This window comes from Periplaneta americana, chromosome 16, assembly GCF_040183065.1.
Source record: "Periplaneta americana isolate PAMFEO1 chromosome 16, P.americana_PAMFEO1_priV1, whole genome shotgun sequence".
Lineage (NCBI taxonomy): Eukaryota > Metazoa > Arthropoda > Insecta > Blattodea > Blattidae > Periplaneta > Periplaneta americana.
Window position 1 is genome coordinate 74,842,381 of NC_091132.1, and position 24,820 is coordinate 74,867,200.

General features: G+C 35.5%; 1 long non-coding RNA gene across 1 annotated transcript in view; it reads left to right on the plus strand.

Moving 5' to 3' along the window:
* Positions 1-930: 930 nt before the first annotated feature.
* LOC138716445 (uncharacterized) overlaps positions 931-24,820 on the plus strand; it is a 34,831-nt gene continuing 10,941 nt past the window's right edge. Inside the window, exons 1-3 of the long non-coding RNA XR_011336667.1 lie at positions 931-1,014; positions 4,299-4,448; positions 15,081-15,215. This is a non-coding gene — a long non-coding RNA (uncharacterized lncRNA). The remainder of the gene's footprint in view (positions 1,015-4,298; positions 4,449-15,080; positions 15,216-24,820) is intronic.

A 24,820-nucleotide genomic window follows, 5' to 3' on the forward strand; every position in this document is an offset into this window, starting at 1 on the left:
ACACTTATCAGAAAAGAACACATTAAATGTTCCTTGCTTACAATAATTTGGCAATATGGTGAGTAAAAAGTATGGAACAATGCTTGTAACTTTCTTGCTTCTAATTTTATTAAGAAACTATTTATACAAAAGTTGCAGGGTATCAAGGAAGGAATATTTTGAACATGTTTTCAAATACTATGCTTTTCATTTATGAAGGGTGTGCCAATGAGTCCGTTTTTTTAAATGGCACCATATACTTATTTCCCAATTTTTGGATTATTCAGGCCTCAGTACGTACAAAATCATATTTTTCGCCATTTATAAACTATTCTTTTGTAAAAATTCTGTCTTTTGATGACAACGTACATATGTGTACTGAACAAAGGGAAATTCCATTATGTTCATTGTGTAATGAAATTGTGGTGGTTCGTAAAGAATACAATATTGAAATGGAATGGAATTTTCGGGAGGGGGGGCACTATGACCCAGCTTTGCGACCTTTTACGATCTATTTCGCTAACCATGGAGCTAGGCGCATTCCCAAATCCTCACCGGCTGACTACACTAACGTTCGCTGCGTACCCAGGTTTCGAACAGGTCACCCCACTCGTCCCTAGACTAGATCTCTCCATGCATTGCCAGTCGGCTTTCGGGGAATGCTATGGAATGATGACGAAATGGTGACGGAAGGCCTGACCGGGGCTCGAACCCAGACCGCCTGCATGACAAACTGAAGATTTGACCACTTAGCCTCCGCAGGGGACAATACAATATTAGGGGGCACATCGAAACTACATGGAATTTTAACGTCTAGATCTTCATTACCCCGGACAAAAGTGCCCAATTAAAACTGCAAACAACTTCAAACGTTTGTTATGCAACACATTCATCACACCACACCCACTGCAACTGCACTTGCTTCAAGGCTGCTTACATTCTGTCACAGCATAAAAATCTCTTCATACTCCAGTTCTGAGGTTGTATAGAGCCAGTGCTCGGTTTGTGAGGTTGGATCTGACTGCAGTGCCAGAGGTAAGACCAGACGTGTCCACCTAGCTGCCCTCGATTAGATCGAATGCAACCCGTATTCATATTTTTTAAATTATGTACACCTTATTCATAAAACAATGGTGGTGCTTCATTGTTCTTTTCCTCCATTATTTTTCAGTGTTGAAATGGAATGCATGCAAAGATTCATCCATTATCCATGTGTCCAAGTTTCCCCCCTTTTTATTAGATTGGCTGCGCTATCATAGTTATTTGTTACTATTTGACGTGTAATTATAAAATGGCGACTATGCAAGTAAAATCACTTTGCTTTTTGAGATTTGAGGTTTCTAAAGCCGTCAGAACACTGCAACGTGAATTCCGTTTAGGTTTTGGAAAGGACGCACATGAGAACAACATTCGAAGGTGGTATAATATGGATGTGTTGAACAGCAACCTGGTATGCCAAAATATTCAATTCTACAGGACAGCGAAAAACATTTTAATATCTTTATAACGAATAAATTAATATCCGACATAAGAGTGTATTTAAATATACAGTATATTCTTCTAAAGTTTGTATCCATGGCTTAGCGTAAGATGTTTTTGTATATGATCCGGAAAGACTTTTTTGATAGGAATAAAATGAAACATAATTTTGTTCATTTTTTTAACATACGAGGCAGGTTTTTTTTAACACCATCGATATGCAGTTTTTGGAAACGGGACGCTTGTGTAAAGGCAAGACTACATGCCGTCCAAGTGTATGCAATGCCGAAGTTAATATGATGACACTTCTCAGCGAGTCCGAAGTCACTGGCTAGAGATAGTAGCTAGAGAGTTGGAAATACAGTGAAACCCCCCATAATTTGAACTTCACTATTTCAGACAGCTCTTTTTTACACGAGAGATTTGCAGGTTAGTGTTCCACACAATTCATTTTAATTTTCAGATCAATCTGTTCAAAATAATAATTTTATTCAAATGCTCAATCATATGATTTATTAATTTGAAAATTTTATTATTTGCTAATACATCTTTAAAAAGATATTCATGAACGTTTTCGCCTGTACGGCATCATTAGATATTAAAAAATTTGACGAAATCTAATCATAATATGTTTAGAATAGAATTGTTAAGTCCACACACAAACCACTGAACATACATATATTTAGTGATTAACTTATCGTAGACACCTCTTGTTTTGCACTAATGCAGAGATGCAGAACTGGCGAGAGAGAGGGTGAAAGCATGGGGAAAGCATTGATTCCCCGTCCACAGTCCACCGGCGTTGAGTGACGTCTCTGTGATCCGTACGCAATCACATAACACAGACACTGAATACAAATCCCGTCCCCTACCAAGTCAATGACGCGGGGGTGGAATGGAGGGATGAGTGACGTATTCCGCCTTATGACGTACGCCACAATTGGCGCCCACTTCTGCAAGCCTGCACTAATGTATCAATATTCGACTGTACAAGATGAAAGGACAAGATGACAATTTTTTAACCTTAAGCGTGCAGCTGATTTAGGCTACATTGATTCATTAAAAAGATACAGGGTGTTAATAAAGTATCCAATATTTTAGGAGCTGCTAGTATGCATCAAAACAAGAAAAAATATCTAATAAACATGGGTCCTACAACACATACTTTCTGAGATCTGAACACTTGTTCATAGGTGCTCAATGTGACGTCCATTCATGGCAATGCATTTATCTACCCTTCGGCGTGAGGAATCACGCACTTTTTGAAATTGACCTGGTTGTTCTTGATAACCAAAAGTCTGGAGGATTTAGATTTGAGGAACGAGCGGAAGGTGTGGGGCCTCCCCAATCAATCCAGCAGTCCTGAAATGTCAGCGTCAGGTATTCACGCTCAATGCGGAAAAATGTGCTGGTGTGCCATCATGCATGAACCACATCTGTAGTCTTTACTGACATGGCACATACTCCAGCAAGGCAGGCAATACTTTAATAAGAAATTCCTGGTAACGAGTCCCAGTTAATCTCTTTGGTAGCACGTATGGCCCTTAATCTATCGTCAATAACGCCTGCCCATAAGCTGATGGAGAATGGGTGCTGATACCTTATTTGTTCAAGTGCATGGGAATTTTCATCAGCCCACACACGCTAATTACGAAAATTCACAACACCATCTCTGCTGAACTCTGCTCATATCCGCAACCAAACTTTTCTTTTCAGTATTCCTTGCGACGTATCAATATTCCATGCCAGAGGTGTCTACTACGGTATGATCATCTGTTAGTCTACTGTATTGTAGGGCAGAAAAATGCATTGCCATAAATGGACGTCACATTGAGCACCTCCTATGAACAATGTTCAGATCTCAGAAAGTATGTGTTGTAGGACCCATGTTTATTAGACATTTTTTCCTTGTTTTGATGCATATCATCATCTCCTAAAATATTGGATACTTTTTAACGCCCTGTATATTGCTCACAGCAATATGTCGACACAGACATTGCAATTATACGAACTGTAACATTTGTCTTGGATAGCTAGCATGAACACGAACAGTTTCCCCGAATATGTTACCTTTCTTCACGTTTTATATCGGTTTCTTCTTGGCCCAATGCATGTGGGTTCTCACCATGAATTTCTTTTTGTTTTCGATGCTCTATCTGGACCTGTATGGTGAAAACTGGAGTGGTGTAGCGGTAGAGTCTGTTTTATGTATCATTTAAACGTGTGATTTGTCTGACTTTTATCATGAAAGTATTGCCTCAGGATATTTATTTGGGATGCATGCAAATTTTTAACCTGCAGGATGCACATTCTACCTAATTATGTTGGTAACTTTACATGTTCTACTGCTGATTTAGGATGACGCATATTGTGTTTGGTGAGATATGTCATTAGGTATCTGTCAATGTTCTCTAGAACTGTTGGTGACCATTTTATTAGTCAAAATGAGTATGTTAATATTGGTATGACATAGCTGTTAATTGCTTTTAATTTATTAGAGAATCTTAGTTTGGTCTTTAATGTTTCTCACGATCTTGTTTGGAAGCTTTTCTTAATTTATTTTTTCATTACAGTGACTTATGCGTCTGAGTTGTAGAATACCATACTATTGATATTCTTGTTATTCGGCAAGATATTCCATTATGTTTTATTTAGTAGTTGCAGCCCTTCATTCTCAATCAAAGTCCCTAGTTTCAAGTTCGAGGATCTTATATTTATCAAAGTTCATATGAATAGCTTTACTAAATTTAAATCTGATGTCAAGGAGTTTTTGAAGTTTATTATTATTATTATTATTATTATTATTATTATTATTATTATTAACATTATATTTTTTCCAGATGTTACTTCAGATAATCCATGGCGTAGGGTTGCTACACCATGGTTTTGTAATATATTACAGTTCTAATATGAATATACCTGATACCGACATCCAATTTGTGGAAGATGCCAAGAGTTTTTACGTCGGTTATTTCTCCTTATGGAATTTTGTAAGTGAGTGCTGACCATTTGTTATAAGCACAAAATTTGTTGAATTGATTATTGCTATCCTTCTGCATTGCAAGACTGTTGAAAAGGCGTATCTACTGAAATGTGGCAAGCCTAATGAAAGCTTAGAAACTGAAAATAATTTCTTATTGACAGGAGTGAAGATTAGTTTTTAAGTATTTGATAATTCAGACTTTGAAATTCCATTACCGTTAACTTAAGGGGAGTCTGTACTGCCATCCCATCAATGTAAAGCAGAGTAATAAAAGATAAAGATCGTAACTTCAGTCTGTTACATACAATAACACTTGAAGAATAACCCCTAAAAATTTCAAATTTGTATCTTATGTAAGTCCTGAGAAAAGTGCACCTAATTAGAGTGGGGGGGTTTAAAAAGAGTGCGTCAGCTACAATGGCTATTTGCGCCCTTATCTAAAATCATTCACTAAACACAAACACAATACAATAACCAGAATACTTAAAATAACTAAAAAGCGTTGTCACGGTTGAAACGAGGTTTAGAAATGCAGTTTCAACAAGGTGATGCATAAAAACCATGAAAGTGAGAAGTTCTCAGACCCTAAGTAGTATTTAAAAAGAAACAACAAAACAATAAAGCAAATGCCACCATAAAAAAATTGTCTGGCGCATTTATAAAATGCTCGGATGTAAAGGTCCGAATGTCAAGTTTGTTAAAATCACATACTAAACAAATGTAACCTATGGATGTAAAGGGTCCGGAGGATAAGTAAAACGGGTCATTAAAAAAACTAAATCACCCTGTCACATCCTGTATTCGATAAAAAGTTAGTTAGTGGGGTTTAAAAAGGGCGCGTCAGCTACTAAGGCTATTTGCGCCCTTATCTAAAATCTTTCACTAAACACAAACACAATACAGTATTTAGTTAGTTAGTTAGTTAGTTAGTTTGTTAGTTAGGTTTAAAAAAGGGCGCGTCAGCTACTATGGCTATTTGCGCCCTTACCTAAAATCTTTCACTAAACACAAACACAATACAATAACCAGAATGCTTAAAAGAACTAAAAATCGTTGTCACGATTCCTAAATTAGATGAAATTTACATTGTTGGGATAGGCAGTACAGACTCCCCTTAATGCTCTTGGAAGGGTACTGAGAAATATGTCACCCTCGTAACTGACACCAAAAAGAATTTTGAGTCCTGATCATTTTTATTTTGTAATTTGTAGGTTTTCACCATTTTTGATGTGGTGAATAAGAACTTCCGGCATGCTACTGTCTTGACTGTGTGAAAAACTGGAAAAAAGTACAGAGACATCATTTTATTTTTACTTCAATTTTTATTGTAGCTGCGTTTCTAAATGTACTTGACTCCCACCCCTTTCACTAATGTCCTTGCTAACGTCAGCCACACAAACTTATGGCCGCTGTTGCTAGCAGTGAAATAAACAGTACAGGGTAGGCCTACAGTGTGTTTCAGAAATATGTTGCATTTTCTATAGAAGAAAAAGCTTATATTATTGAAGTTTATTTTCACACAAGTATGATGTGTAGCATAACTGAATTTATCTGTGTGGACTGAGCACAAGTGAAGATTAGAGTTACAGAAAGTACGATACCCTATAATATGGTGCGGTACTTAACAGCATTATTTAAACAAGAGTTTTGTTTTACTATTTTTAGGTATGAAGGACGATGATGGAAACTGGAATTACAATATAACCGAATGTGAACAACAGTTTTTCTTTTTTTTTTTTCACAATTTCCTGATTAAATCATTACGGAATATTTTCGTAGAAATGTCATTAATCTGGTAGATAAATTTAGAGCAACAGAGTGTACAGAAAGGAAGAAAAGTGTAAGATGGCCAACAAAGGTGGCAGAAGATGCTGTAGAAGATGCTAAAGAAAGAATGCAGCGAGGTCGTAATAAGTCGGTCAAGAAGTTAACTGTAGAAATTGGGTTTCTTACGGAAGTGCTCACAAAATTCTCAGGGATAAATTAGGTTAGTAATATGCTGAATAAAGCAGACATTACATAATGTATATAACTGCCTGAAGACTTGAGTTTGTGAAAAAAATGGTTACTATTCTACTGTTTTTTTATAAAATACTGTAAAGTAATGACCAAACTGAAAATCGTAAACTATATTTCCCTGTAACATAAATGGATACATTACTTTTCTCTTCTCCTATAGCTAGTAAAATGATTTGTTTACATATTGCACTAGCAACTCCAAACTCCTGTAATGGAAGGGGGGGGGGTAACAGTGTTTCCGAGTATAGCCAGGTTAATGTTAAAAATGTTAGTAAAAATAAAGTGATGTCCCTGTATATTATGATACATAATTATACCGGCAATATAATAATTGTACGTGTATATTCTTGATTTACTATGAGATAAGAGAGGATGTAGGCCAACAGAGTTAAATAGAGGAGAAACTTCTGAATAAATTTTGTCCGTAAATCTCTCATTTGTATGTATTCTATAAACAGAATACCGCTGGTAAAATTGCAAGAAATTGAACTCTTGCGAAAGTTGATGAGAAGATGCTATATATTATATTATGTGGCAACAAATCTTTTACCCCGTGATAGAGTTTTCACAGTGATACTCAATATTTGATATATACCTTATTAATTTTTCTGTATTTTATTTCCTTTAATTTGGATATATTTTTATTTTCATTACTACTTAATAATGATTTTATTCTTCTGTACAAATCATGATCTTTGAAGTTTATGAAAAATATATTCATGAGAACAGAATAGCATCTTTCTGAACAACACCCAACCCGCTGGACTAGAGAAAAACCTTTGCATTTTGTACAGATGTCAAATGTAGTTTACAACGGTTCTGGGATGAGAAGGGAGGTAAAGGGGAACATTTTTTGTACTAGATCCACTGTTTTACAACTAGAAACGCTGATAAGCGGAATTGGTTAGGTATCTAGGATCGCTCAACCTTCCTGGTATCATTTTCCGTTTGTATTCATATCGATCAATGTTCAAGTCGTGTCTTTATGATCAGATTGTTTCATTTCAAAGACGATCGAAGTCTTGTGATTGTCAACATAATGAGCAACACTACTGCAAAGAAAGGTGAGATTGTGTTTTGTATAGCAAAGTTATCGGCATTATCAATTCAGTTTTCAAACCTATTTAGTACAGAAACATATAAGGTTAAAGATGTATAACATTTTAGCACGACCTATTTTAGTCTATGGATCAGAAGCCTGGACTCTGACAAAACAGATGTTCACCATATAATTATCCACGAAGAAAACGACACGATACACACTTTGGAATAGGAAACGAAATAAAGAAATTTTGAAAGAATTGAACGTCCAACCTATATTAATTTTTTTGTCAAAACCACAAAATTAATTGAAAACAGCATGTCGAGAGAATGCCAACAAAAAGATGGCCAAAGACAGTGCTACATTACCGCTGTTCTGAACAACAATCTGTTGGAAGACTATTAAAAAGATGGCATGAAACTATTGAGACCGCAACAGACCACTAGGTCTAGTGCTTGAATTGGATGATACGATTATAAATATAGCGTTAATTCTGCCATTCTCGTAACTGGATAATCAGTTATGTTTAAAATATGAGAGGATGCACTTACTAAAGTTGTATAGAACTTTTCTCATTGATTATTTTTCCAATGGATTGTGCAGCAAACCTTAGCAAACTCTGACTTCCCAACAGATGTTACGTTTGCTGATGAGGCCCTTTTCACAAGAGGAAAACTTTTCATCAACCACATGAGCTATGACTGGAGTTATGCAAACATACAGGCAATAGTTTTAACACAAGCAAATGACTTCGAGATTCAACGATCTAAATACAAATGAAAGGTATTAGCTAGAGATTGAATGAGACCAAAGCTCTAAGCGATATACTTCATCAGAGTCTCTAGAGGGAAAACTGTGGACTTAGAGATGATTTTTGGCATATAAAAATGTTCTTCTTACTTCGTCTATCATCCTATCCGTTGTAAACTTTATTTCCATACACCCTGTGTAGTAGTAACAATCAATGTTTGATGGAAATCATAAGGGAAACTGAAAGGGAATTATTTCGTTCTTTAGTAGAGAATTTTATACACAAGAATAATTATTACGTATCATTCTCTAAACAGGTCTCTCTTCGATCTCCAGGAAAAGAGTACAGCTAATTTTTTAGTCCAAATAACCGAAACTAACCCTCGTAGAACTCAAACTGTAAGAAAGCGTAAGAGTCACCATTTTTGCCCCCTGTACCTTACACACCATAGGAAGTTTTCTCTTTTGTAGAAAATAAATTGACTAAGCATCAATACTATATGGCTACAAGAATGGATGCTAAATTAAGAAGCAGTAATATTATTTTATCCTTTCAACCACAAGCTACAGGAAGCAAAGATGGCATGTGACCTACCTCAAGAGGAAGCTCAAATAACTGTTACGTCAGCCGAAATAAAATTACAAGCTATTGTTGATCATACAGTAAATATGTTGGTCTTAGCGCAACAGAAAATACTTGCAAGGGTTATTAGATTTGGAGATGAATTGAATATCGTATTTAAGTGAGGGTGTGACGGTAGTAGCGGACAAAGTTGCTATAATCTAAACAGATATTCAATGTACTATACGAGTCAAGGCATTACGATAATTTAGATATGTTTCTGGTATATTTAGTGCCTTTAGAAATTTAAGCCTACTGTAGTGATGCGTCACAAAATATACAATTTTAGTGTAAAAAAAATCTCAGGCCTCTTCCTATATTATTTTGTAAACTAATAGCACGTGTCCTTGAAAAAGAGACAAGAGAAATAGCACTCAAAGAAATAAATAAAGTATAGGAGCAAATTCAAGATCTTAGGCCAGTGATTATCAACTCGATCGAAAGCGAGCATGGTCGCTCAACGCTGCTCCCGTGCAGGGCAAGCGAGCATTACCTCATCTTCGGCATTATGCAACCCTATCTCCCGTTCAGTAGCGACTCTTGGCAGAAGCTAGCTACAATGTTGAATAGAAGAAGTATATCTCAATGGTCGTTGTCTCCTTCCGGGAAGATTTTCATTTATAATTTCAAGACTTCAACGTATTAGGTCAGATTTTAAGATATTCGTAGCATAGTGTTGGAAAAAATGTTCTCTTTTCGGAACTTTTCCGAGTTCTTCATTATTTTATTTGTAATAAGCATTGAGGTTAGTTGGGCTACATTTGCACTGTTTTATTACCTTATACAAATTTTATAACACAACACAATACGCTATATAAATTTGTATAATTATTTCTTAATTCGATATAATAAGACAAAGATTTTGGAAAAATAGTAGATCTTACAATCTTACAATTTCAAATTTCATTTATTCTTGTCGCCATATTAATAACAAATAATGTAAACAAAGTTGATTAGCCAATGAGACTGAATACTTAATAATGAAACGGGCCCTGCAAATTCATTGGAGTTAAAAATTTCGTGCTCCCTCTATCATACTCACCTGTGAAGGAATTACTGTACATCCAGGGACAACACTTCGGCTGGAACTGTTATGGTTGGTGGGTGAAAAAACAATCCAAAAATCCCGAAAAATCGCTACCTTTTTGAGTAAACTTTTATTTGTATTTCACAAATAGTAGCAATATTTATTTTTATTGTTTCTTTTGTGAACAATTTATAGTTTCTCATTTCATTTTTTTATCTCCTTTCAAAACCTAAAAATAGTACCATTCATTATGTTCATGGTTTAATTAATGTATATTTATGTATGTAGTGACAATAAGCGTTTAATTTAGAAATACATACAAGATTTTTATTGAGTTAAATATTAAGTATTAATTGAAATTGTGCCAGTAATATATAACAATTGTTCTGCCGCTATTTAACGTCTTATTCGGTTTGCATATGTAATATATAAAATAATATTCTAATGGAATAGTAAAGTTAATGTTCATGTGTTCAAACTATCTCCAATGTCTTGCTCATTAAAAAAAAAAACAGACACCGCCACTGCATGGACCTCTACTCCGTTACCACACACTCGTTTGTTCGGAGAAACGAGCGAGGTAGGTAGTTGCACAGTGCAAGTCAGTTGATGACCCCTGTCTTAGGCCAACAACAGTAATGGTAGCTGGAAAACAAATAAATGTGTTTTCTAATAATTATTAGATGGCGGATGGCAAAATTTGTTATGTCATTACTAAGTCGTCAACACAGACATGCTACATAATCTGCACACCAAAGATCGTGAACAGTGTAGCAAATGCACAAACTGTTTGTGACGTCAGCGCCTTCAATTTTGGCCTATTCTTGTTGCATACATGGATGAAGATTTTTTAATGCCTGCTGCACATTTCGTAACGACTGGAATTGAAAAAAATGGCAAATCTGAAACCAAGGATAAAAGAAAGTCTTAGCTGCCAAGAAAAAGAGAATGACAGGTGACTTTAGATTGGAAATGAGACTGTTAGTTGATTTATCCTATACCGAGATAGATTGCAACACCGCATGGCAATCTTTCAAATATTCAGAATTATCTTCGTTACCATAAATAAAGAATTAATAAGAAAATATTTGTGTCATTCTGCGCACAATATCAAACTGTTTTTTCCATTAATCTCATTAATTCTGAGGCCTTCAATTCATTTACATGTGATAAAAGAAACCTGTACCTACGTACCTATAGCTATATCCATGGTAATACATGCTGTTAAATGCACATAAAGTTCTTAGGTTGGCACTACATATTCCCCCTTTTGTACCACTAGCATTCTCCTGATTTAGTTTCTGTGGAATACGTAAAATGAATACAATGCATAAATTGAAGTAGACCATGGTACGGTAAACAACACCGCTACAGTTAGTTTGTGTTTTGTTTCGTTCATTGTTTGAAGCTATTTAGTTACTATTTTGAGTTGAGTAAGAGTTGAATAAGATAATATTATTGCTTATTGTTTTCAGTTGTGATACTGATATCCATTGAAAGTTGAAGAGATCATGTTGACTCCTGAACAGCGAGTGAAGTTAGTACTGCTCTGTGGGGACAAACACAGGACAATGAGAGAAGGTGCATACGAGTTTCGTCGTCGTCATCCTGACATTCCAAAACCATCAAATAAAAATGTAGCCAAATTATTGCATGAATTTAAAACAACTTTCAGTGTACACGATAAGAAACGAATTGGTCTCCCAAATCTGCTACTGATGGACAATATTGAATAAACGTGATTGTGAAGATGACGGCCAGCCCTAAAAGGTCAGTGCGCTAAGTGGCTCGAGAAAGTGGTATCAGTAGAGAATATGTTCGCAGAATATTAAAATCTGCAAGTTTTAACCACTACAAATTGCAGCATGTATACACAATGGCAGAAGAGAATCCACTCAAGAGGTAAACATAGTGTAACTGGATGACACAGCGCTTGAGTACAGATCGATCCTTCCTTCAGCATATTCTGTTCAATGACGAATGTTTCCAATACAGAAAATGCACGATACTGGTCCAAAGAAAACTCGAGATGGATACTTGAAGCTAACAGCCCTGGTGCTACAAAAGTTGTGGTGTGGTGTGGAATACTAGGTGCTATAGTTGTGGCACCATATTTCTTTGATGTAAATGTAAACCAACACACACATGGGGAATTTATGGACAGCACTGTAATGCAGTTCCTGTATGATTTGTTACTGAACAAACGGATGTGGTTTCAACAAGATGGGGCCACGGCACATTACGCTCTAACAGTTCGCCAGAAACTAAATGAGATGTTCGATGTGCACTGAATTGGACTAGATGAACCTCAGTTATGACCTCCACGGTCACCAGACCTCATACCCATTGATTCCTTTCTATGGGGATTTGTCAAACAACACGTTTTTTAGACAAAGCCTACATCTATGGATGACTTGAAATAAAGGATCACTCATGCTATCCAGAATTTTAATGGTTGTATCATACATAATAATCGCAATAATTTTAATTAAATATATTAATCAATTCCTGCAACACTTTTAAGCGTGACAGAAAAATTTCAGGATCGAGTGGAGCACATTTTGAATATTTGTGATAGTGAATACGCTGTATACAATTGTATTCCAATTAGAGTAATGTTTCCCATTTTTTGTCAACCGACTTCTGTGTCACACGGCATTAACAAGTATGTCCACATTTAACTATTTTATTCTTCCTTCAATTCGACGAAAATGGTATGAATCTAAAGAACATAACTGTAGGTAAGATATCTATCTCAAAGTAATACAATATAGAATTTGAATAGCTTTCATAACGTATCCACTCTTCAAATCACGTCTGGTGCGCAGTGGATGCATCCTTATCTGTAAGCTCATTTCGAGGTCTCTCCACGTCGCTGTATCATATCGCAATCTTAATTTCCTTGAAGGATGTTGATATATAGATATTTATCCAAATTATAAACATATAAATGGCCGATTTTGTGAGGGTCGGTAAACTGAGTGTTTTCCTGCTAGATTGAACTTCTGGTCCAGTGAGGCGATGAGTAGTGCGTTTCAACCGTGGCGAAAATAACAGTCTTTTTGGATAAACGGGGTGTGATTCTTTTGGATGTCCTGGAGTCTGGAGAAACTGTCAATTCTGAACGGTACGAGAAGACATTAGCTGAGCTGAATGCCAGAATTTCCACAATCAGGTCAGAGAAAAGGCGACCTTTCGCTTGCAACACAATAAAGTCAGGCCCCATTCCAGTTTCGCGACCACAGAACATGTTTCAAAATTTGGTTAGATTGTCCTACAACATCTACTGCATAGTAAGAATTGAGAGTCTTCCATCTCTTTGGCTCTATGAAAGCTGGACTACGAGGGCAACATTTTCTGACAAGTTGCTGCATCGCAGCTGTAAGGAAGTGGTTTGTCTGCGCTAGCTACACATTTTTACGAGCGCGGCATATCGACTCTTGTTCATCACTAGCAAAAGTACATAACGAATGGTAATGACTATGTGGAGAGACAACTGTAGCTGTAATTTTGCTTTATTTGACTGTGTCGTTATGCTCTCAGTATATGTTGTAGTTTCCATGAAAGTAAATAGGAGACATTACTTTCGGAATGACCGCCGTATGTTGCATCCTTCAGGCTAGAATAGGGTTACAAATGTTTTTTTAGAAATCGAGCAATGAACAAATTTTACTATAATATACAAACAAGAGTAAACACCCACAAGAATAGATCTAGTACAGGGACATCATTTTATTTTACTTCAATTTTTATTGTACCTGAGATTTTGAATATACTTCACTCGCACCCCTTCTACTAGTGAAGTTCAACCGTCCTCCACACAGAACCAAGACCGTATATACAGTCATAGTAGCCTTACGGTCATAGTGAACAGTACGTTCCACAAAATATGTTCACGTTTTCCAGTGACGAAAGAGCTTTCACTATTGAATCATTCTTGCACAGATATTGTCGTCCATTTGCCTACGTCGCATCCCGGTTTCCCCCACCAGCTTCTATTCGCCCTCTGTAAAGGCTAGTGGGTAGGCTGTCTTAGCTCTTTTCTGAGAACATTAATTTCTGTTAGGAATTGGACGTCTGTGCAATATTATACATCTGTTTAAAATAACTTAAATAAAAGGGCCTCGTTGAGTAATTAACTGTCACATGATTTCCCCCCTTTCTACGATCCTGCGACATAACCACTTGGACGGACAGTAGATAGCATGTCTGAGTAATTTTATCTTTTCGGATGGGGCAGAAGTGAAGATTGAATTTACAGTACGTAAGGCACTATTTTATAGAGTTACTAGTACGAAGGACGAAACTGGTAATTGGAATTAGGTACAACAGTCTATAGTGCGATAATATGCACAACAGAACTGAAGCCTGTATCGAAATGAACGTGTTTAAATACCCATATTATGATTATTTTTAAATTTAACTTCATTCTCTATATTGTACATTAATGTGCTGTAGACAGCATAATATACACTGCATAATGAGTACGTCCGAATGGATAGGCCTAGCTTAATTCGTGAGTAAAAACACTCATTGTTAATACTGTACTGTATTTTGATTAAGCAAAAACCTTATGAAAATTATCAAACTGAAAATCGCGGTATTTTCTAGTTTACGTAAATGGATGAACTACTTTTCTACCCTCCTATACCTAGTAAAGTGATTTGTTTGTATTTTACGCCAGTATCATCGGACTCCAGTCGTGGAAGCGGGTAGCAAACTATGTTTCCGGTTCTCAGTCATTAATCAAGAGGTATAGCTAGGTTAATATTAGAAATGTTAGTAAAAATAAAATGATGTCCCTGTACCTACTCATAATATTAATATACATTCTTCAATTAATTATGTAATATTTTTTAATATATGTACATTACAATGAAATAAAATTAGCGGTAATAACTCACAACAAATTCGAATTAGAAACATTGAAATCATTGCCATAAACATCACTTACATCTTCCCAGGTACTCCTGGTTTATTGTTAGCGTATCTTGCACTTAGCTTTAAGTGTTCCTCTAACTCAGTTAATTGTTTATTTATATTAATGAATTATCCTTATTTTAACAAAAAATTGACTATTGTTAATTTGATAATCTTCAAACAAAATTTGAAGTTCACAGCGTAAATGTGTTAAATAAAAAAACTATTCATGCGACCAAAAGTAACATTATTCTTTCAGGTGTTCCAAACAATTTATTATCTCTTCTGCTTGCTGGAAAATTTTACAAGTAATAAATTAAAAGCAGGTACCAGGACATCACTGAAGAGACTACAGGACCTCATATTTACAGCTATGATCTTCCCCAACACCATTGTAAGTTATTTATAATATTCTGAGGTAATGAATGGAAGGAAACAAATCAAAATTTCATCGCTATTTTCAAGTTATTTTTTTCTTGATTGTGTTGCAGTTTATCAATTTAACTAATTTAACTTTTAACTACGTCTAATGTCAAACAATATGTATAAAAGTTTGTAACGAGTTTTCACAAAATGAATTTCAGCATCATTCTTTCTTCACCCATTCTTCCCAACACAATTTCATTTGTTATTCTGTCTGTTTATTTCACACGCTCCATTCTCCTCCATATTCATATTTAAACATTGGTTTTATTAGCTTCTCTTCACTTCGTCGTAATATCCACATTACTAGTCACATATCGTATTATAATTCTGTGGTTCTGTTATAAAGGACATAATTAATAAACTGCTAGTTTTCAGTAGAGCAAAAGGAACGTTTGAAATAAGGACAATGTACAATAGCATTATGACGCGCTGAAAATATGACACTCTACATGAAAGGGGATAGACATATGCCCTTTATACCATCTGAATAAGTAAATTTTGTATTCATATGAAGATCATAACTGAAAATCATCAATTTCTGACTTATGCTTTTTTTTACCGCGCACCATAGAATTGTGAGCAATACATCAGATATAGAGTCAACACTAATACCGAATTACTTAGCTTGTTGATATCTTTCACAACTTCATTTAAGAACATGATCACTCATAAAAGTAATTAATTCTTCATAATATAATTTTTAGAAATATATTATATTTTTCTCCAGAGCCCACGTTACTACAACAACAATAGTTTCTAAAAAAAATGCAAATTTTCAGTAATTTTCACTTCAGTTTTTTAATTATTATCAAATGAAAGAAAATAATGAAATTCTAGTTGCTTACTATGAGTATTACTCAACTGTTTAATGAGAGGTGAAAATTTTGTTTCTTTGTTTATGGGAATACTATAGTTTTGGAGAAAATTCAAGATTTTTCAAATAAGGTAAGGCATAGTGAACAAAACCTACCGAGTGTGCTTGATGGAGTGGACATAAAATTACAACACTAGTACTGTACAAACAACCACACAATTTTGTCTTATCTTATGCCAAATAATTTGACAATTCTTGGTGAATGCTTTCACGCTCCATGTGTAATGTTACACAGCTGAGACAAGAAACAAAGATAGTGGTTTAAATACCGTCGATACATTTCATCTTTCGACACCATGTTTAAAAATGTAAGCATATTTTAGCACTTTCATAATTTAAAACTGTGTCGAATATCCGTTCTACCGTTTATCTCGCGTGTACTTCACTCATAACCGAGCGCTCAGTGCAGGTCGCGTGTGGGCAGCTGAAGTGTGTACTGCCGCTTCCACTCTACTTCTGCAAGCGTGGAAAGGTAAAATGTATGTTACACCGAAAATCTTGAAAACACCTATTTCATATAATGGGAAAAATTTTACTTCCTTTTTCATGAATAATGAAACTCTGATGCAGAATTTATGAAATAAGCAGATTTATTGCTGAATTCATGAATTCAGCACATTTATTCTTATCGATTTCATGAAATAAACAAGTGTATGACTGAAACATAGTCTCGCTCTAGCGATAATATTTATACTAAAATTTTACAGGTGATTGCGAAAGAATCGAGTCTGTGTACTATGGTGAATCTTCAATCTCGCTATGCACCACACACAGATGGAAAAAAACGTACAGTTAGCCTTAAAAGGAATGAGACGACTCTTGGTCGTCGGAAGTTAAAGTTCTACAGCGCTTTTCACTCGATATCGACGTAACGATACGTAACATGACAAATACAGCAAGAATTGTTACGAGGACCACAACAAGGACAAGGACCAAAATAAGAATCACGAAGAAGATAGCCATTTAAGGCCTCGACTTCACAACATAGCTCGGGTCACAAACTATCATTGCTTCTCTGTACCGAATGGCAAATGCCTGCTATGGGATCTACATTCTAGACTGCTGTTGTCACTGTCTTGTCTCGGTAGCTCATATAGTAGCGTGTCGGTTCCACTGCTTAACCGAAACGTCTCGTGTTCGATCCCAGGTAAAACTTTTTTTTATTGAGGTGTAATTAATTTCTTCAGAGTTCCTAGACTGCCTAATTTGTCGAAAAATATGAATAATTTATGCCCAATTTCTGGGTCTTACAAGTGGGCTGAACCTCGTCAAAAAAAATAAATCTTACTTGGAAGTTAAGAGTATTCTTCCTCAAACAAAAATCATAAGAAACAAAGAGAGACCTATCAACTTAAAATCTTGTCCACATGCCATCAGCTTCTACTACAGATCTAAGACGGTCCGGCATGGATGTCACGAGATTGTGGAATAAATTCTAATCCCCGGCGAGATCTTTCCAGGTTTCAACAACTTGATCCCACAATTCGTCTCGATTTCGAGGGCGTCGATGGGCATAGGTGACTATCCTTCTCTTTTTTCAATTCCGCCCATAAATTTTCGATGACATTCAAATCAGGTGACTTCGGAGGCCAATTAATGATTTCGATCTCGGGTCTCCTTTGAAACCATCTTTGAATGCTTGAGGCATAGTGCACGGGATGGTTATCCTGTTGGAACAGCAATGTTCCTTCGGGAGAACGTTCTAGGGACGGAAGAAAGGAATATATTTTCCAGAATGTGCTCGTAAGTTCCAGCATTAAACCGGTCATCGATGCGTTCTGTAATGTCAGGTCCATCGTAAGACATCCACCCCAACACGATATCACAGTCTACTATATACAGTCACGAAGTTTGAGTTTTGAGGGTGCTAGAAACAATAGACTGTGACGGTACTATTTTGCATTGCCTGTAATGAGGCGATATTAGCGATCCTAGTGGTGAGCAACTATCTAATATTTGCATACTTACTACGTATTGAGCTTCGCGACTGTATACACTAGACTGTGACGATATGCTAAAGCACCCCGATCGTTCACGTCGCTGCACATAGCGCTGATCATGTCGGAGACCATCCTCACGATAGACACGGACAGGACTTTCGTAATCACTCGAGATGGTTGTTTCGTCGGAGAAAATTATATTTCTCCAATCGAAATCCACTCGATTGGTAGCGAAGGCAAGACGGTCGACAGCTTGTGCTTCCTCCAATATTTCCATTTGCGCAGCCCTCCGGCTCCTAATACCGCGGTTCCTCAACCTGCTGATCACAGTCTGTGAAGAACCGGGAAAGTTAGATGCTGCTCTTATTTCGTTAGCAGTGCGAAAGGGGTCCTGTCGAACTGCCTCGAATAAGAGAGTATCCTCTTCCAATGAAGAAATCCGGGGACGCCCAGGAATAGGGCGATTTTCGACCTCCCCTGAATTTTGGTAACGATGAACCCACCTCTCGGCTGTACTTCCAGGAACACCGACCAAACGGCCAGCAGATCTAGCCCCATATCCAGCCTCAACTAGAGCTATAACTCGCTGTCTCATGTCACGTCGGTTCGCCATTAAGATGAGAAATGAGGGATGATGATAATATTTTAGTGTAGACAATGACTATTTAACGTGATATAGAATTATTGAAATAAGCGTCATCTTGCACAGTAAGAATTAATAAATCAACTCTAACTTAAATATTTAAATAACAGGATAAAACAGGAAGTCCAATTGTTGCGAAGCTAATCAAATTAAATCTAATTACATTAAGTGAACAAACCCAAAGTTATGACACCACATTGCTACAGCTAAATTGTAGGTTATTAACATAAGCATTGAATAGGTCCGTGCTTATGCGTTGGACGACAAAACCAAACATCGAAAAGTTCGAATCTTGCCGAGGAATGTAACTTCTTGCTTTTTATAATGTAAATCAGACTTCTAACTACAATCATTCATATTTCTTAATATTTATTAATATTTATAGCCAACATTGAATTTGTAAAGAAAATACTTTAGAAATCTCATATGGAATTTGTGTTCTGTAGTGACATAAAATAGATTATCTCTCGGAACTTTTCCGTAAAAGTAAATTAAATTCACTCCTTGAAACTGGAAACCTTAGTCGTAGACTCATTTTCCCACCACCATACAAGCTGAAGCAGCACAGCCATAGATAAAAGTTTTGTACACTGAATTAGACTGAATTCCTATTTGACAACACCTATAATCAATGGCTTGTATGAACATGATAAACAAATCCTGTTTCCAATGTTACTGAACAACTTCAAAATATTAATTTAAAAACTAAAAAAGGGTCGTAAATGCTGCATCTAGTGATTATTTACATTTATGTCTACAAACTGAATCTTGGAAGAACGTATATGTTACTGGTACTACTGATATTAAGAGTAAATGTATTGTATTTTTCACTTCATTTCAGAATCACTTCAGTGGGTGTTCTCCACTCAATGTTGTGAAAAAATTCAAAAGTAAAAACATGTAGATAATGCAGGGACTTAAAAATCCCATGTATTAAAAAGAAGAATCTATATGTAATGAGCTGCAATGTAACTATCCTCATATTCTTAAATACTACAAGAATTACAGTGTAATTTATCAAAATTTATGAAAGAGGGAAATAGAACACATTTGAATAGAAAAGCACAAAATCCAGATAATGCAATTAAAGCTATTCGGAATATTATTAAAGTTAAACTTGTAGATATCCTAAGAAAGAAAATATTTTTTTTTTCATTAAAATTAGTGAATATAAAGCAAAATATCCCAAATCTATTGCAAATTCTTTTAACGTCTTATAGTATATAGTACAGAAATATTATTGACAACTTAAACATTCAAGATTTTGCAAAAGATACTGCAATTAGTTACTTAACACATGCATTTAATAGTTGGTATTAATATATGTAATTAATCAATAACTGCAACAGTGCTTATTCATTCAATCATAACATGAATGAAATTGAATGCACATTAAATTAAACACTATTGAAAACACGTAGATAAAATAGTTAAAAGCAACTGAAGGGGTGAGAATGAAATAATCCAAAGCCACACTTTTAACAAAAATTGTTTTGTGCGAATGCATTTATTACACATATGGGAAAGCTACTAATAAAATATTGTAATAATTACTCAACAAATGACATAGCCTAAGGACTCTAAACCTTTGTAAACGTTTGTCTGTGTGGCTTAGGAATATTTTTTAAATTTCATTTTAATTGTTAGTTTTTAATATATATATATATATATATGCATTTACATTGTATGTGTGTGTATAAATGCATTCATTAGATTAACGTTTATAATATTATAACTTGTAATTTTGTAATTTCTGTGATCATTAACACTTAATCTGAGGACTTTGTAAAACTCTATTTCAACGTTATTTAGAAAAAAAATCATTGATATAGACTAAGAATCGAAGTCGCTCTCTTCTACACAACACGCAGATATCTTAGCGTCTGAGCTATTGCAACGACACGAAAGCTTTACTTTCTGTGCGGAGTGTCGATCTAGTCATGAAGGTCCATTGTCGATTTAACTACATGATTTATGTATATATTTATATTTTATTTACGTAATATTATCATATTTTTTTGCAGTTTTTGAAGTGAATTCCGGAACGATGCTAGTAACAAACCAAATAGCTTGAATCTAAGTAACTCAATATTCGTTATCTTGTGTATCAGTGCTCTGGTCTCTGATCATGCGCAGTGTTTTACATCTGAGACTTAGGAATATTCAATTGTCTCATTCCTTTTCAGGGAAACTGTACTTAAATAATTCAAACCTCAAAATTGTAGCAGACATAATGCGATCACTGCGAGCTCTATACACAATGCGGGAAGGCGAATGTTATCAACCAGTAGTTCACTAAAGTCCAGGGCCAATCAATCAATCAATCAATCAATCAATCAATCAATCAATCAATCAATCAATCAGAAAGCACATATGCAAAGTATATACAGGGACATCATTTTATTTTTACTAACATTTCTGATATTAACCTGGCTATACCTTTGAATCAACGGTTGCTATCCCCTTCCACGACTGGAGTTCGATTGCGTAATATACAAACAAATCACTTTACTAAGTATAGGAGGGAACAAAAGTAATTCATCCATTTACGTAAACTATGAAATATCACGCTTTTGAGTTTGATAATTTTCATTAGGTTTTTGTTTAATCAGAATACAGTACGGTATTAACAATGAGTGTTTTTACTCACGAACTGAGCTGTCCATACGGACGTATTCATGATGCAGTGTATATTATAGTGTCTATAGCACATTAGCGTACACTATAGAGAATGAAGTTAAATTGAAAAATAATCATAATATGGATATTTAAACACATTTTTCAAAATGGTGGCGGTTCATTTTGATACAGGCTTCAGTTCTAATGTATGTAATTCCAATTACCAGTTTCGTCCTTCGTACTAGTAACTCATGTTGAAATAATTCTGTACCTACTCTGTAAAAGAGTAGCTTACGTACTGTAAATTCAATCTTCACTTCTGCCCGATCCGAAAAGATAAAATTATTCAGACATGCTATCTACTGTCCGTCCAAGTGGTTATGTCGCAGGGTCGTAAAAAGGATGGAAATCACGTGACAGTTAATTACTTAACGAGGCCCTTTTATTTAAGTTACTTTAAACAGTTGTATGGGTATAATATTACGTAGATGTCCAATTCCTAACAGAAGTTAATGTTCTCAGAAAAGAGCTAAGACAGCCCAGCCATTAGCCTTTACAGAGAGAGAAAACCGGAATGCGACGTAGGTAAATGGACGACAGTACCTGTGCGAAAATGATGCAATATTGAAAGCTCTTTCGTCATTGGAAAACGCGAACATATTTTGGGAACGTACTGTGACGGTAAGGCTAGTATGACTGTATATGCGGTCTTGGATCTGTGTGGAAGGCGGTTGAACTTCATTAGTAGAAGGGGTGGGAGTGAAATACATTCAAAAACTCAGGTACAATAAAAATTGAAGTAAAAATAAAATGATGTCCCTGTAGAAGCCCTGAACATACCAAACCTAATTTGTCTGAACACTCTACAAAAACTCTCTATCTGTCTACGCACCTACAAGAAAAGTGTATATAGAGAGTGAACCAAAACTCTACCGACAAACTTTCACAGGTTGTTCAAAGGTGTTGGCTGAATGTTTTAATATCAGGAACCTATGGTCTCCAGTGACTTATTACTAAGTAATGTGTTGTTGATGTGTTTACTTGTAGCATGTCGTTTGGACGGTGATAAGATGGGTTCTTATAGATTACATTAAAAAGTTATCAACTAAGGTCTGAATTAGGTACTGTAATACAAACAATACAAAAATTACATGAGTAGGCCTAATGAAACAAATCTTAGAACAAAACGCATACTTGTTTGTTAACACTTCACTGTACAGTACACGTGTACTCTTCACTTCGTTTAAAGCAGGTATTCAAAATGTCGACTACCATGATCTCTACAAACTGTACAGCGACGCATCATAGACTGTCGCATACGCTCTAGCATCCTAGGCGATTGATGCACCTCTTCAGTGGCTGCGAGAATCCTTGCAACCAGATCCATTTCAGTGTCGACTGGAGTCTGTACAGATCATGGCGGTCGACATTTTGAGCAGTTGCGTTAAACGAAGTGAAGAGTACACAGTGTACTGTACAATAAAGTGTTTAACAAACAAGTATGTGTTTTGTTCTAAGATATGTTTAAGAACCGGTACTCATGTAATTTTTGTATTGCTTGTATTACAGTTTATGATATTACAGTACTGTGCTCCAACCACGAGAAAGTCTTTCCGGAATGAAACGCAGGGGGGTGATGCTGTGAATGAATGTTGATGTCATAAGATGTCATAAGGTCACACACGTGGGTACTCGTTTCTCTATTGGCTAGCTCTCACAGCACAAACAATAACATTGACACACACATGTTTATACTACCCTAGTTACAAAATTAGATCACTGTTAATCTCCTGGTCTTTTAATCTCTCCATACATATGCAGGAGAGCGCATGGTTTTTAAACTGACGTTATAACGATAATATTATCTATCTATTTCGCTCCAATAGATGACGCAATAGTAAGCACATTCCTTTCACGGTTGATCTCCTGATTGGAGAACAGTACCTACCGTACTTCAGAACTTTGTTCATAAGTTTTTTTATTTTTCCTTGTAATCTTTCAGAAGCCATCTTATCACCATCCAAATTACTCAGTAATAAGTCACCGGAGACCATGGGGTTCTTACATCAAAACAACCAGCTAACATCCCAGAACAACCTGTGAAAATTTGTCAGAGTTCTGGTTCTCTTTATATAAGGCATACGAAAAGCCTGAACAAAGCAACTCGCTTATTTTTTGCTCAAATATGACAGGAAAATACGTCCCAGAAAATATACGAACTGTGAGAAATTTAGTCAAATTATCTTCTGTTGGTAGTGGTCAAGAAAGGGATGTTACTGCGAAAAGGACTGTAGAACCAAGAAGTGCAAGTGTTTCAAACATGGTTGTATTTGATATAGAATTCAGCATGCCACACGGATATCACTTGTAAAAATCATGAATAGTGTCAAACTATATTTTGTCTACGATAGGGCGTAAAGTTGCATTTTACCCACCGTTATCAGTGCGTAAAGTGAGCCTTTAATATAATAGTGCATAGTGCTATCACTTTACGCACTGCTATTAGCTTTACATACTGCCAAAAATGTAATATTCAATGTATAAACTTAATTCAATAAGAATTTAATGCATTACCTCGATCTTTCTTGAAGTAAATATTACCACGTAGTCTAATAAAAAAAACTAAGAAATTTAACATTCATATTTACATTTTAGCTCGTATTATTCTGCAGTTATATCTGTAGTACTCATTGCAACAAGATATAGCATTCAACTTTTCCAAACCGTTTTGTTGATTATATAGTCGGTTTAGACTGTCATGAAATCGTGATCATGAATAAAACAGGATATAATTCCGTGGATACTTATTTCTTATTGATTCTGAGTTTCGACGGCCGTGAAATCGTGATCTTATAACCTCTCAAACTTGAAATATTTATTTATTGTAAATCTGTGCTATTGTAGAAAAAAACATTGTGGGATACAAAATCGTAAATTTATCTTTTTGGCCCTCGTGTGTTTTTGAAAATATTTTGTAACATTTCTTTGAGTCGTAGTGATAGTAATTATTTTGCTTTCTCAAATAATGATTTCATAATAACAATAAAACAATAGTAATGATAATAATAATAATAATAATAACAACAACAAAAACAATGACAATAATAATAATAATAATAATAATAATAATAATAATAATAATAATCTTAATTGTTTAACATGTAATATTCATACGTTATTAAAATTTTGTTGGAAACTGTTCTACGGTTTTTTTTCCTTACCCTCCTTGTACTCTAACCATTTCAGCGAGTTCTGACGACCACTGCTTTAAGGTGTGGACCAAGTCAAGAGTTATACAATTTCTTTTCCACGAACTTTGCAACATATCATCCATCACTTGGCATGGGCTTCGTGTCCGTCCTGAGTTGATCTCAGAGAAGATTGCAGGAGAAAGTGTGACGATGTCACCTATCAGATACGTTAAGTTGGAAAACTTCGTTATTTCAAACTTGTGGGCAACCTATTTCCAATTAGTTCCCCAATGCTTCCCGTCATGC